Source organism: Petaurus breviceps, unplaced genomic scaffold (assembly GCF_028583685.1).
Source record: "Petaurus breviceps papuanus isolate PSGF00001 unplaced genomic scaffold, PetGlider_PUasm1.0 98, whole genome shotgun sequence".
Classification (NCBI taxonomy): Eukaryota; Metazoa; Chordata; class Mammalia; order Diprotodontia; family Petauridae; genus Petaurus; species Petaurus breviceps.
In genome coordinates this window covers 24,668,128-24,683,083 of record NW_027187460.1, presented here as the reverse complement: position 1 = coordinate 24,683,083, position 14,956 = coordinate 24,668,128, and the positions used below count along the sequence as shown (strand labels likewise).

The 14,956-nt window shown below is 39.8% G+C and overlaps 1 long non-coding RNA gene across 25 annotated transcripts in view; it reads left to right on the top strand.

Moving 5' to 3' along the window:
• LOC138155735 (uncharacterized) overlaps nt 1–14,956 on the top strand; it is a 175,220-nt gene that overhangs the window by 125,895 nt on the left and 34,369 nt on the right. For 2 of the 25 annotated variants that reach the window (XR_011166962.1, XR_011166950.1), the window contains exon 3: nt 10,045–10,198. The exons of the other annotated variants lie outside the window; for them this stretch is intronic. This is a non-coding gene — a long non-coding RNA (uncharacterized lncRNA). The remainder of the gene's footprint in view (nt 1–10,044; nt 10,199–14,956) is intronic. 25 annotated transcript variants of the gene reach the window in all.

Sequence of the window (14,956 nt, the reverse complement as noted above, 5' to 3'; positions counted from 1 at the left end):
GATGGACGCCTGGCAGAGACAACTTTTAGCAGCCTTTGGGTACTGTGGGTGATTTTTACTAGAGGAGGGAATGCAGTGGGGGCATGAAGGAAAGATCATTGCGCTTAGAAGGCAGAACACTTGGGCTTAAATCCTGGCTCTGACTCTTAACTAGCTGTGTAGACTTCTAACCTTTCTGAGACTCGGTTTCACCACTTGTCAATGGGGCAGAGAGATTTGTGCCACCTAACTTTGTCATGATGATGCTGTGAGTGGAAATCATGATATAGTGGCTGGAGTCAGGAAGAACTAGGTTCAAATTTCACCTCTCACAATAACAAGCTTTGTGGCCATAGGCAAGTCATTTAACTTCTGTGCTTACCTCCTCACCTGTGAAATGGGCATAATGATAGGATGCTTCAGAGTTGATGTAGAAACCAAATGAGATGAATGTATGTAAAGTGCTTTGGAAATTTTAGAGTGCTCTATGCACTTTTTTAAAAGTCTTTTTAAAAAGCTGTGTTAAGTAGATACTAACTGCTGTTACTATTTTAACACCAGGATCCAGTATGTAGATCTATTCATTCAAAGAGACCACTAGTTGTAGGTTTTAGGATCAGAAGACCTGGGTTTGACACTCTGCCCCCCCCTCCCCCGCATGCGTACACACATATAAGTGGATGATCTTTACTTGTCCCTTCAGACATTTTCTCTCTCTCCTCCCTTTCACAACCAAATTCCTGTCTACATTCTTTGTCCATTCTCTCTATTCTTCGGTACTCATCTGCTACACCCCCCCCCATTGTCTTCTGACCTCATCTTTTAACTGAAAGTGATTTCTCCAAAGTTACCAGTGATCTCTTTAATGGCCAAATCTGATGACCTTTTCTTAGGTTTCAGTGCTTTTAACCTTTCTACTTCTTTTGACTGCCTACCCTGCAGCCCAAACTCCCTCTCCCCTCCCCTTCCCCCTGTATGCTCTTCTCCCTTAGGTTTTGTGACATTGTTGGCTCCTGGTTTTCCTACCTGCCTCCCTCTCTTTCCAATTCTCCCCTGCTGGATCTCCATCCTTTGTCCAGCTGCCTGAGGATACACCCCTAGGCTTTTCGCCTCTTTCTGTGCTATCTTTTTTGTTGACCTCATCTGGTCCCATGAGCTTGATTATCATCTCTATGCAAATGATTCTAACTGATGGCCTGATCCTGATCCTGGTACTAGGCTCCAGACTAATCTCCAAGGAGGAGACCAGGCAAGACTAGAAGAGATTAGAATGTTAGCATTGGAAAGGACTTTAGAAAGTTAAGTATTTCTTTTGAAATTAAATTATTTTTAAAGCCAGAGAGGAGGGAGGCTTCTTCCAGCATGTGGAAGGCATTCAGGTAATAGTGCTATTTCCTTTTCCAAATTCCAATCGTCTGGGAAGTTATTTACTTAGATACCTTATGTCAGTTTGCATGGATTCCTGTAAAGTGGTCCTAGGAGAGTAATCATTTTTCTTTTTTCTTTTGTTAAATTGCTTATGTAAATTCCTACATAAGTGGTCATAAGACAGAGCCAGTACTGTGAATGCTTCCAGCTTAAAGTCTTAGGAAACCCCTCTAGACATGGTTCTCTTCAAGACAGATTTCATAAATGAAAGGTGAGATGATATATGTCTTCAGAGACTGAGGAGGATAGAATATTAAAAGAGGGATCATTGGGATCGTAGATTTAGAGCTGGATGAGATGTGATAGAGCAGGGATTTTTAAACTTGTGTGTGTTGTAGAACCCCTTGAAAGTTGGAGAAAGCCTAGGACCCCTTCTCATAAATGCATTAAATAAAATACATAGTATCACAAAGAAAATCAATTATATCGACATGCATAGTATTTTTTTTCTCCAATTACAAATAAGGATAGTTTTCAACATTCATTTTTGTAAGATTTTGAGTTCCAAGTTTTTCTCCCTCACTCTGCTCCCTCCTCTCCCAAATAGAGGAGTCTGATATGTATAATCGTGTTAAACATATTTCCATATTAGTCATATTGTATCAAAATATTTAAAAAAACAACAGTTCATGTACCCCATGTTATGAACTTTTGCCTCTGATGATCTGGTTTAGTCCCATCATTTCACAAATGAGGGTTAGGGAAGTGAATTGTCTTGCTAGTGTAGCTTGTCTGGCAGAAACAGGTACCAAACACCAGTATTCAGACTCTAGATGCCAGCCGTTTGAGTTCTGAATGCAGAACTAGGAGTAGTATATTGAAATCCTTCTTTAAAGAAGTTTACATTTTAGTAGATGATCCATGAGCCCCAGAAGCCTGCCTGGTGATGAGTGTCTCTTAACTTAGTTGGTGTAGTCTTTGAATAACAGATACCACTGAGACTTAAAGTCTCTCTAGCTTTGCAAGAAACAGTAGTTAATGGTTAGACTGGGATATGTGTTTCATATTAATATGAAGGAAGGAGGAAGAAAGGAAATAAACATTTATTGAGGACTTAACCATGGGCTAGTCCTAGGGATACAAACAAAATGAAACACAATTACTGCCTTCAAGGAGTTTGCATTTTAGTGGGGGAAGACAAGCTGAAAAGTCAGAGAAGATGTAGATACCCTGGTTGGGTTCATGGTTTTGAAGTTTCAAGCCAGGAACAGCATCAGAAGGGAGATGAAGGCCACCCCGAGTCCCTTCCAAAAAATGGAGGTTCCAGGAGGAGCTCATCCTTGGGAGAATGTGGCAGGCCTTACAAAGGGATATTCCAAATTGAGAAGCCCTAAGGGGGTAGTGTGGGCCTTTTCACCCTGGAACATCCATGTTCCAAGACAAGACAGCCACAGGGATGTGGTTTTGAAGTCTGGAAGCCAGGAAGAAGACCAGGAAGGAAATAAAGAACTTTCCAAAAATTTTAACTGTCCAAGAATTTTGAAGGTGATGAGTGTCCTATTATTAACAGTATTAGAGCAGAAACTAGACATTTTGATAGGAATGTGAGAGGATTCTTCCATTGGGTGGTGGTAGAATTAGAAAACTTATAGGATCCTTTTTCAATTCTCAGATTTTATAATTGTAACATATTCTATGATATAATGTATATAAAACACTTCACAAAACTTAGAATATTCTGTTGAGCTTTTTAATATATACTTTCTTAAAATTTTTCTGGATAATGGGTCAGAGTGATTAGAAATCCCCAGTCTTTTTTCAGCTCCTGTACCAAACTATCTTGAAAGAAAAACTGGGTATTGAGGCTAGAAACTGGGGCCTGAAAAATATGGTTGAATGTTGTATATTTTCATTTTAGATTATCAACTCCAGCATAGCTGAACCTGTGTCTTATTTAGCTCCTTGAAATCCAGAATGGTGCTAGTGAGCAAGTTTTGAAAGAATTCAGGATAATGATGTAGAAGTATTTTTGAAGTGTCAGTTTGGATGGGGACTCCCCAATCAAACTGATGAAAACAGGATGAATAGGAACTCCAAGAGTGAATGGGGAAGGAGTATTGGAGAGTCTCAAAAAGCTACTACCTTGTCCAAGAAATATTTTGATTAATTAATGGCTTAGCTGTTTTCAAACCTATTCAGGCCTAAGATTCATGAAATTCATAGAATCTCAGAGCTGGGAGGGAACTAAGCCTGGAATTCATGGAATCACTGAGCTTGGAGGGATCTTATCAGCAAATTGAGTGGGTCATATTAGACTTTAGAAAGTCATTCTACCTTTCTGGGCCTTAGTTCCCTCATCTGTAAAATGAGAGTGTTTTATTAGATTATTTCTAAGGTTTATTTGACTTTTAATTTCACAAACTTTTACTAAGCATCTTTTTCACTGAACATTTTGGTAGGTACTAAGGAATGCTTTAGGTCATTTGGCCTAATGTCTTCCTTTTACTGATTTAGCCTTGAGATTCAGAGTGGGGGGAGGAAGAAAAAAATTTACAAGGTAACTGTTGTATGGAAGTGCAAGTTATACCTAGTAGATTTGCAATTTCATGAGCAGTTGTCTATTTAAAAAAGAAAATAAATAACCACATCCAAAAAACCCTGAAAATGACTCTTTCAAGGTCACTCAAGACGAGTCCAGATCTTTTCATAATTTGATTAAAATAAATCATGATTGGTACACTGTGGGAGGTAAACGTCTAGGTGGTCTAGTGGATAGTGTTGGGCTTGGAGTCAAGAAGACCTAAATTCAAATCCTTGTCTCCAGCATTTGCCACTCTGTGACCCTGAATGAATCACTTAACCTCTCTCATCCTCAGTTTCCTTATCTGTAAAATGGGGATAATATTACCTGCCTCATAAGGCAGTTGTGAAGACCAAAATAACTAATGTACGGAAAATGCCTTGCAAAGCCCTTAAAGTGCAGTACAAATGGTAGTTGTTATTATTACAAGCCAGCAGTAATGGGGAGAGCACTGGTTATAGGATAGTGTCTTCTAACATTGATTAGCTGTGTGAACAATCCTAGGGCAGGTCATTCATGGTTATTCTTTAGAGCCCTTTCCAATCTGGCCCCTTCCTATCTTTCCAGTCTCCTTACCCAGACTCTAGGCCAGAAACTCTGATGCTTTTGCTATTGTTTCTGGTCGGCCAGTAATCTCTTAATTCCTTGCTTTTTCACCAGCTTCCCCAGCCTTAGAATGCTTTCCCCCCTCACTGTTTGTACTTTCCCTCTGAGATTACCACAAGTTTGCACTGTATATCTTAAATGTGCATATTTGTAGTCTCTTCCCTCCATGGAATGGCCACTCCTTGAGGGAAGGAAGCACGAGGTTTTTTTGATGTTTGTTTTTTGTATCCTTAGGGCCTGGCTAGCCTTAAGCACTGCTTGCTATCTGTCTGGTGCCTGTTACTATACAAATCATTCCCTTCAGGGGACTGTTTTAAGGAAAGTACTTTTACTTCCTATATCTCTAATTCTGTTGAAATGTGAGTTATTCATGCTAGATCTTGAGCCTGAGGAACCCTCAGGCCATCTATTCTAATCAATAAACATTTATTAAGTGCCTGCTGTTTGCTGGGGTGGGGCTTGTAGGTGGGGCAGTGGATAGGCCTGAACCTAGAATCAGGAAGACCTGAGTTCTTGCCTTAGACACTTACTGACTGTGTGATGTTGTTTACCTCAGTTTACTTATCTGTAAAATGAGCTGGAGAAGGAAATTGCAAACCACTCCTGTATCTTTGCCAAGAAAGCCCCAAATGGCGTCACAAAGACTCAGACGTAACTGGAAAGACTGAACCAGTATGCTAGAGACTGTGCTATAAATGCTAAGGATACAAAAAAGGGGGAAAAGAGTCCCTGCCCTGAAGGAGCTTACAGTCTAGTGGAGAAGAAGGCATGCAAAGCAAGCTATATACTGGGTAAATAGGAAATAACTTCCGGAAAGCACTGCAATTATGAGGGCCTAAGGGAAGGCCCCTTGGAAAATGGAATTTTAGTCTTGATTTAAAGGAAGCCAGGGAGGTCAGTAGTTAGATGAGAAGTGAGAGAGCCAAGTTGGGATTTGAACCCAATTCCTTGGACTCGATAGTCAGTGTTCACTCTACTGTATTTGCTTACACGTCCAGGATGGTGTCTTTTATGCCACTTTTTGCACACAAGTCATCTTTAGTAATAGTTTCAGTGAGATATGAATGACTTGAGTAATGGTCTTAGAATCTACAAGATATTAAAAGACAGGGAAGACCATCAATCAGCCTGTCAAGTAGAACTTCCATGTAGGGTGTGAGGAAGAGATGGAAGATGGCTCTGGCTTGTGATTTGTCCTGGTAATTAGAATAGCCACATTAGGGAGTTCAGGCATACACGAGGTCTTGGAGTATATTTATTATTATCATTGTAAATATGACTGGCAGAGATTCACAGTTTCACAGTCATCTTCTAGTCTGCAATGTATATGGAAATGCCCATATTATGTGATATTTGTTAAGAATTTTTGTTAACAATTTTTTTTCAGGAGTGTAATTTTTTCTTCCTGGCCTTAATGCCTGGGGAGGAAAAGACTAAACACTGGAGCTGATCTTTCCTAACTAAGGTAACCCGTTAAAAATGGCAAAGGTAAACACAGAACAAAACAAGAAAGAAAAGGGTTGAGATGGATGTGCTGGGCCCTAGCGGGGGCCTCCAGTGCTCATTATACTCTCCCCTGCCTTTTATAACCAGCTGTCACCTCTGGATTTCTCTGGGTCAGACCTTTGCAAGTACAGATTGAAAATTAAACAAACAGCGGTTGCTTTATAAATATTTAACTCCCACTGTTTAGGACTTACTCAGCACAAGAGACAAAATAAAGAGTTCGCAACTGTCTACATGAGCAGCCCTTTTCTGATGTTGGGTCCCTGAGGCAGGATTTCTGGTCCAAAGCCCTCTTTGCCATGGGGTGGTATTATTCTCATCTGTTTTGGTGTATGTATCTTGGGGGGGTGTCTGTAGAGCTTTTTATAGATACCTCTGTCTATACATTGGTTTACATTTATATATACTTGAGGTCTTGCAAAGGGGACTAGAAAAATCTATTTCCCTCTCCCTCTCTTGTCTTCTTCCTCTCTCCTGTCTTTTAACCATTTGAGAAACATAAGCAATTTCATATTTTTTTTTCTGATTATAGGACAGGCCACAAGCTTAACACTAAGAAAAAGTAGGTGACTTCAGAATGCTCTGCTACTATGGGGTTTAAATGACCCTGTATCAATCCTTGTGAAAAATAATAAGTGGTATGGCAAACTACAGCCTGTAGACCAAACCCAACCTAGTGCCATTTTTTCATATGGCACAAGCGAAGAATGGTTTTTACAATTTAAACATTAAGAATTAAAATTTTCAAATTTACTTAAATTTTTAAAAATTTATTTAAAAATTGAAAAAACTTTTTTTTTTTTTTGCTTTTTGGAGGGCAATTGGGGCTAAGTGATTTGCCCAAGGTCACACGTGTCTGAGGCCGGATTTGAACTCAGTTCCTTCTGACTCCAGGGCTGGTGCTCTATTCACTGCGACACCTAGCCACCCCCAAAAAACACATTCTTAACTTGAGGACAGTACGAAAACAGGCAGTAGGGTCATAGTTGAGCCAGAGTCTGTAGTCTGCTGACCCCTGCTTTATAGAGAACAGTAACAAGTGGTCACCCCCACCTTTGCTTGAATACCTCCAGTAAGAGGGAAAATTCACCACCTCCTCACTCTCACTCCCCCAGATCCATTCACAATTGTTAAGTCTTATCAACACTACATTCCTTACATTTCTTGGATGGGTCCCCTTCTCTCCTCTGACACTGCTACCACCCTGGTATAGACCCTTATCACCTCATGCTCGGATTATTGAAATAGCTTTCTGGTTCACCTCCATGCCCAGGTCTCTCCCTGCTGAAATCCATCTTCCATCCATCTGGTAAAGTGATTAAGTGCAGGTCTGATTGCACTTCCTTCTTCAACAAACTTCATTGGCTCCCTCTTACCTCCAAGACCCAATAGAAAATCCTCTGTTTAGTTTTTAAAGCCCTTCAAAGCTACCTTTCCAGTCTTTCTCCTCCGTATTCTCCTCCATGTACTCTGTGGTCCAGTGATGCTGCCTTCCTTGGAGATCTCACACAGGATACTCAAATCTCCCTATTCCCAACATTATTACCGTCTGTCCTTCATGTCCAAGATTCTCTGCCTCTTTACTTCCTTCATATTCCATAAGAAACCTTTCCTGATCCTTCTTAATGCTAGTGCCTTCCCTCTGTTGGTTAACTCCACTTATGCAGGTGATAGAGCACCACGGAAGACCTGAGTTCAAATCCATCCTCAGACACTTACTGATTCTTTGAACCTGGGCAAGTCACTTAATATGAGGATAAAATAGTACACAGCATTGTTGTGAGCCTCAAATGAAATAATCATTGTAAAGTCTTTAGCGCAGTGGTTGGTACATAGTAAGTACTATCTAAATGTTAGCTATTATTATGTTATGTATCTTGTTTGTACCTAATTATTTACATTCTCCCCTATTAGGTTGTGAGTTGTTCAAGGTAGGGACTATGTTTTTGCCTTTTTTTTTTTTTTTGTATCTCTAGCACTTAACACAGGGCCTAAGCATATAGTAGGTGCTTAAACAATGTTTGGTGACTTGACTATTTCCAGATGCAGCCCGTTCACTTTTGGCTAACTATAATGGATAACATTTTCCTGACAACAAACCTAAATTTCTGCATTTACCGATGATGGTGTTATTTAGCATTGTACACACATCGTATATAAAGAATAAATGATGAATGCATGACATGCATGTAGTTGTGTGTGTCCTTATAAGGTTCTTTTTTCATATTATTTGATTCTGTCAGCAGCCCTTTGAAATGATTAGGGCAAGTATTATTGTCTCTGTTATAGTGATAAGAAAATTATAGCTAGTTGAATTGTTTGAAGTCACTTGGCCAGGAAGTGCTAAGACAAGAATTTGGGAACTGAGTTTGGAGTCAGGAGAGCTAGGTTTGAATCCTGCATCAGATTATCATGTGACCATATACACATGAGCTTAAGGTTTGCAAAGGCTTCCCATGCCATCTCACTTGATGCTTACAACAACCTATGAGGAAGTTACAATTATAATCTCTATTTTATAGAAAGGGAAATTGAGGCAAAAAAAAACTGAAGTGACTGCCCAGGGTGACACCACTAGCAAGTGTCTGGGTCAGAATTTGGACTCGGGTCTTGCTGGCTCTAAGACCATCACTATGCCACCTAGCAGCCTGTAACATAGAGTAATAATATTTGTATCGCTACCACACAATGAAACATCGTTGTTTTGAGGGAAAGCACTTCATGAAACAAACTTAAAAGTGCTTGAAGAATGCAAGATAGACCATGAAGTCAGGAAGACCTAGTCTTGTCTCTGTGATGTGCTGTCTGTGTGACCCTGGGCAAATCAGCTTGGCAATTTCATCAACCTTCCATGGATTCAATTATCATCTCAAGGGAGATGACCAGAGTTCTTTATCCAGCCCTAGTTTCTTTTCTGAACTCTAGTGTGACCATCTATCCATTGGACATTTTTTAACTGAATCTGCCCCAAAACCCACGCTTCTCTGAACTTCCCTCCAGGCACCAAAGTCCACAACCATCTTCCACACAGTCAAATACATAAGGATTACCCTGTGCTATGCAGTGTGCCAGAGGTCAATGATACAAATACAAGGACCTTGCATTCTACTAGGGGGAAGACAACACATTAAAAGGAGTTGATAAACAGGAAACAGGGCACCCCACCGTAGGTGTATCATGTTGGTTGGACTGGACCTTTCCTAAAAACAGATTCCAGGAGAAACACACCAATGGAAGAAGGAAGCCATAATGGTAGAGGGAGAAGGTAGCTGAGGCATGATTTGGTCTACAGCAACCAAAGTGATTTTCCAAAAAAAAGGCATGTTGCCTCTCTTCACATTCCCTTCTTCCCCAGCAAATTCTCTTGTCTCCCACTTACTCCTAGGATCTAACAGTTCAACATTTAAAGTTCTTCAAAATCTAGCCCATTCCTATCTTTATAGTCTTTTTTTTTTTTTTTGGGAGATGGGAAGGCAGGGCAATTGGGTTTAAGTGATTTGCCCAAGGTCACACAGCTAGTAAGTCAAGTGTCTGAAGCTGGATTTGAACTCAGATCCTTCTGACTCCAGGGATGGTGCTCTATTCACTGTCCTACCTAGTTGGCATCCCACCTCCCCTTGCCTTTTTTTTGGCAGAGACAATTAAAAAAACATTTCTTCCCTTAGCAAGGTATATAATGAATACTTCATCACTGAGTTCCAGGCAACTCTTGAAGACTAAGTTGCTCTGTATTATTAGAGTGAGTTTCCAACAACAATAAAATCCAGATCTTTGAGCTCTAAGACTAGTATACCTTTCTGTCATCTGCTAAGCTGGTACAAAGTTGAAATGATTGAAGTAACCTTTTCTTTTCTTGCTCTTTCCACTCCTAAAATAGGTTATAAACAAAATCTCTTTGAATTGTTTGTTTTAAAAATATTTGCCAATTTATTATAGGGGCTGCATAATGTTTGTATTCTCCCATCTTAGGGTATATTTCAGGATTTGTTTTATATCATTTTCAGTTTTTCGATGGAAAGTATCAGCAATAAATTTGGAATCAGAAGTCAGAAAAAATGGATTGGAAGGCCACCTTTACTACTTGTCATTTATGTAACCTTGATCAAATTACTTAACCATTTGGAGACTTGGTTTCCTTATCATAGCACCTGGCGAATTGTAAGTACTAATCAGATGCTTATAGAATGATTCATTCTAGCCCTGATATTTCATCAGTTCCTCCTAGCACATGGTTTCTTTTCCCATTTTGGGGTCCTTTTTGAAAGTGGCCATCCCAAACACACCCGAATTCTATAGCCTTATCCCTTTTTAAAAAGTCAAATGAAACACAACAATCCTGTATCCATAGCACTCGACTAGAAGTAGAAGGGTTCTGCAGCTGATGATCTCTGGGACCTTGAGAAAAAATGCCTTCCTTCTAAGGGCCTTAGTTTCCTTAACTATAAGATAATAGGGTTGAATTAAATAATCCCTAATGTGTCCATCCACTCTGACATCCTAAAGCTTTGTGAGTATAATTTTCATTGGTTTGATAAGTACAATAAAGCCAGAGCAGCATCTTTCTTCACTGTTTTTGGACAAGAATGGAAAAAGTGGTTTGCATAATTCTATTGCTAGATGGGACTTACTGCTTCCGAGAAGTGTTGATTAAGAAATTTACATCAACCTGATGGGAGATCCCTAGTAAAGTTCCCCAAGGAACTATCCTTGAACTCATTCTATTTATCATCCTTATTCATATCTTATGTAGAAGATGGAGTGTTGGAATAAAAGTAGTATATGATCATGACTAGAGAGTTAGGGTAGCAGCAGACCGTAGAGGGCCTTGAATGTCAATTTTAATTTATAAGATTGTGATCTATAATTGAGGGTACGGTAAGAACTTAGTGGGAAATAACCTCTTCCCCCCCCACACACACCTTTTTTTTTTTTTTTAATGAGAAGCCTTTGTAACAACAATACCATAACTGAAATTCAAGGGTGCAGTGAGAAAAGCCTTGGAATTTGGTGACCTCTGTTCAGATTCCACCTTTAACATTAGTTTTTACCTTTGTGACTTTGGGCAAATCATTTAACTTCCCTGAACCTGTTTCTCCATATACAAATTTAGTGGATTGGACTACATGACCTCTTGAGTTCTCTCCCAGACCCAGCTCTGTAATATTATGAACCATCATTTATATAGCATTTTAAGTTTTACAGATTTATTTTATATAAGCTTTATAAAAATGTGACCATCGTGCAGAACAAGGGCCTCATTATCTACCCTTCCTCCTTGAGCATGGCTCCATCTCTCCCCTCTAAACCTCAACATGCATCCACACTTGCCACGTTTTCTCAAAGAGTAATAATGAAATTATTCATTTGGTAGGTTGGATAAGTCAACTTATCAGGGCCTCCGTTTCCAACCAATGAGCTTGGACGAGATGATATTGCTTACAAATTCCATTTCCATCACTACTGTTAAATCTTTTGCCTAGTGGCACTTTCAGAAATCCCTGGGAATTCTGAGTTATAGGTTGCCAAGGCCTTCTCTGGCCTTCATAGCTTCATCGCGTCAGTTCCGTCATCCCCTACTCTTCCATTGGATCATCTGGAATACCTGTTCTGTTGTTTTCAAACTGTCCTTTATCTTAGAATTATTCCATTGCAAACCCCCTCCCCACTCCCCAGAGGTTACTTTGTGTATATTTGTATTTAATTTTCTATATTACATTCATATTGTTTTCTCCCAAAAGAAAGTAGCTCCTTAAAGGCAAGGACCATTTTATTTTCTGTTTGTGTCTTCCCTGGCTTAGCAAAATGCCTGGCATCTGGACTACATGCCTACTGATTTGGATCCAGTTACCCTACATTATCTTATTGGACCCTCACAGCAACCCTGTGAAATAAGGCTAAAAATATGACTGCTCCAGTTTTACAGATGAGAAGACTGAGGATTAGAACCTCATGACTTATGACTTATTTGACACACAACCAGCACCTGAGGTGGACCTAGGTTTCTTAAGCTTCTAAGCCTAGCCTTCTCTCCATTATACCACTCTGCCTCTCATGAGTTTTTTAGTGGTCCTTCATCAATCTAGAGGGAAGAGGACTCTTCTCACATTGTAGTACCCCCACCCCCACCCTCCAGCCTAGTTTCCTCCCAAGCTTTAGGGAAGAGAGACATTAATAGGGAGAAAAATGAAATTGTGTTAGTATTGGATCTCTGACTTAGTGACTTTGGGGCCAACAAATGAATCAGCAGGAGCCTACTCTGAACATAATTTACTGTCTGAAGAGGGGGAGAAAGGGTGGTACCAGTCAGTGACTGACTTTGTCTCCTCTTGCCCTTTCAAAATATTTTTTAGGGACGTAATGCTGTACAATTCTGACTTGTGCGGTGGCCATGGACCACGGTGAAGAATAAAGTGTTGAATAAGCTTGTGTCAGAGGCATTGGTCCAAGGGCAACAGGAATCTCTGGTTGACCTTTAAATAGACGGGCTTCGATCCCATCCAGTTCCTGGAAGTTTAAAGAAAAGCTGCCTTTCAAGGGATGAGACTTCAAACCTCAGAAGAGATGCTTATATTTTTAAAAGCCATAATTTCATGTTGTTTTTTTTCACTTCATTATAGATGGCCGTACAATAGATGAGAGCCAACATGCCAGCATTAGGAGGAGAAAATCCTCAAGCATTTTAATATCCCCCTACTTAGAAGCAAGATAAACACATGTATTGTACTCTTCTAAAGAGGCAAGGGTTGGGGAAGGGAGAGGGCTGGAATCTCTTTAAAGACCTTTTTAATCTGAACTTTGAGGTTTTTATTTGTAAACAACACTGGTAGGAGGGAAGACTGCCAAAGGACTCCTGAGCTCTTAGAAAACCACCATTTTTTCCTTAGAGGAATTTAGAATGCTGTGTCCCTCTGTAAGGCATAAACCATTCTCTTGGGGCCGTATTCCCTGGTGCCCCCAAACTTTAGGCTAAAGGTTATCCACACAATTCAGTTAGCTGTTTCTAGTCTCTTCTAGATGAGAAACTTCTCTGAATTTAGCTACCCTTTCCCCTTGTCAACCCAGTCCTTAAAAACAAAACAGAAAATATCCAAACAACAACAAAAATCAGATTTATCTAGTTAGTACCCAGATCAAAAGACTATAGAAAAGTTAGGGAAAGAGGTAAAAAAGTCAGACAACTCTCATGTGTATTTATCAACTTTATGATTAAAAAACAGGTCAGCTAGAAGTCAGGAAGACCTGAGTTCAAATGTGGCCTCAAACAATTACTAGCTATATGACCCTGGACAAGTCACTTAACCCTGTTCACCTCAGTTTCCTCATCTATAAAATGAGTTGGAGAAGGAAATGGCAAACCATTCCAGTATCTTTGCCAAGAAAACCCTAAATGGGGTCGTGAATTGTTGGACACGACTGAAATAACTGAATATATTTATAAACATCAGTGGTGGTTTTCAATCATTTACACCAGTGGCACTCAAGTCAATTAGAAGTGGAAGCCACTACACCATACATGAGGAACCTCTTGGTCTATATATTGCTTTAGAAAACCACAAACTAACATTATCTGTGTTTTATTTTTCTAGTTCCGGACACATTTGGGCAGCATGTTTGACACCTCTGATTTATGCTATCAATCTTCCCATCATTATGATTGTGTGTTTGTATAATATTATATTATATAGACTTCACAACCTTAGAAGATGTATGCTGTGATTTCCATCGTATTTAGGCTTGACTGGTGAATATCCTAGTCTCTCCACTTCTTAGTTGACTATTGTTCTGCATTTGTAGTTGTGAGAAAAGCATTGCCTTCCTCCCTTCCCTTCCTTGAACAACTTTTTTATGGGGAAGCTTTTCAAGTCTTACCTTGACTAATCTCATAAGATGAGTACACATTCTATAATTGGAACCTGGCCGGTAAGGTAGGATTTCCAGGTCTTGACTATCACAGCCCAAGAACTCAAGGTCATGAGTGGTTGATGCCATGGTGAAGCATGAAGGGGAAAGGAATAAGCTTTTATACAGCACCTACTATGTGCCAGACACTTTGCTAAGCAGTCTATGAGCATTGATGCCTATGGTTTAGATACTGTTACCATCCCTGTTTTACTGTTGAGGAAACTGAGGCAAACAGAGGTTGAATGACTTGCTCAGGGACACACAGCTAATAAGGGTCTGAAGGCTGGATTTGAACTCACATCTTCCTCACTTCAGGTGTTCTATCCAACTGTACCACTTAGCTGATTCTTAACATAACATTAAGACTTTAGTGGGGAAAGAAGATATGTTTATATACACATACATTAATGTTTATATAGCACTTCTACTTCTGTCCTTTTTCTCCATTTATATCTTTCTATATTTCATAGGATCACAATATAGTAGATTTAGGACTGAGAAGGGTCCTTCAAGGTCATCTGGTCCAGTGCTTCTTAAACTGAGGGTTGTGACCCCACATAGGGTCTGGAGAAACTTGGCTACAGTAGAAGGTTTCTGAAAATGCAATGACCAAAAATTAATTAAAAATCAAACGTGTAATGAATCTGAGGTGTTTCTGGCAGAGCTCATGTTGCATTGGGCAGCTTCACTGCAGTCTTGGTTTTGAACACACAGAAGGTGCACTTTGCACTGGGCATGCCCTCAGATCACACAATGCCAAGGAAATGCAAAAAGGGGTCAAGCTGGTATTGAGTGAGTGGAAAATGTTTGAGAAGCCCTGATCTAGTCTAGCTCTAATTTTACAGATGAAGACCAGAAGAGGGGAAGTGACTCTCCACGGTCACACAGATAGTATGTGATAGACATCCCAGATGTCTTGACTTCAGATCCATCATTCTTTCCACTGTCCCACGGCTTTAAGGATACTAGAATTTAAATGTTTAAGGTTTACAGAGATCTCTTTTCTCAGTAGTT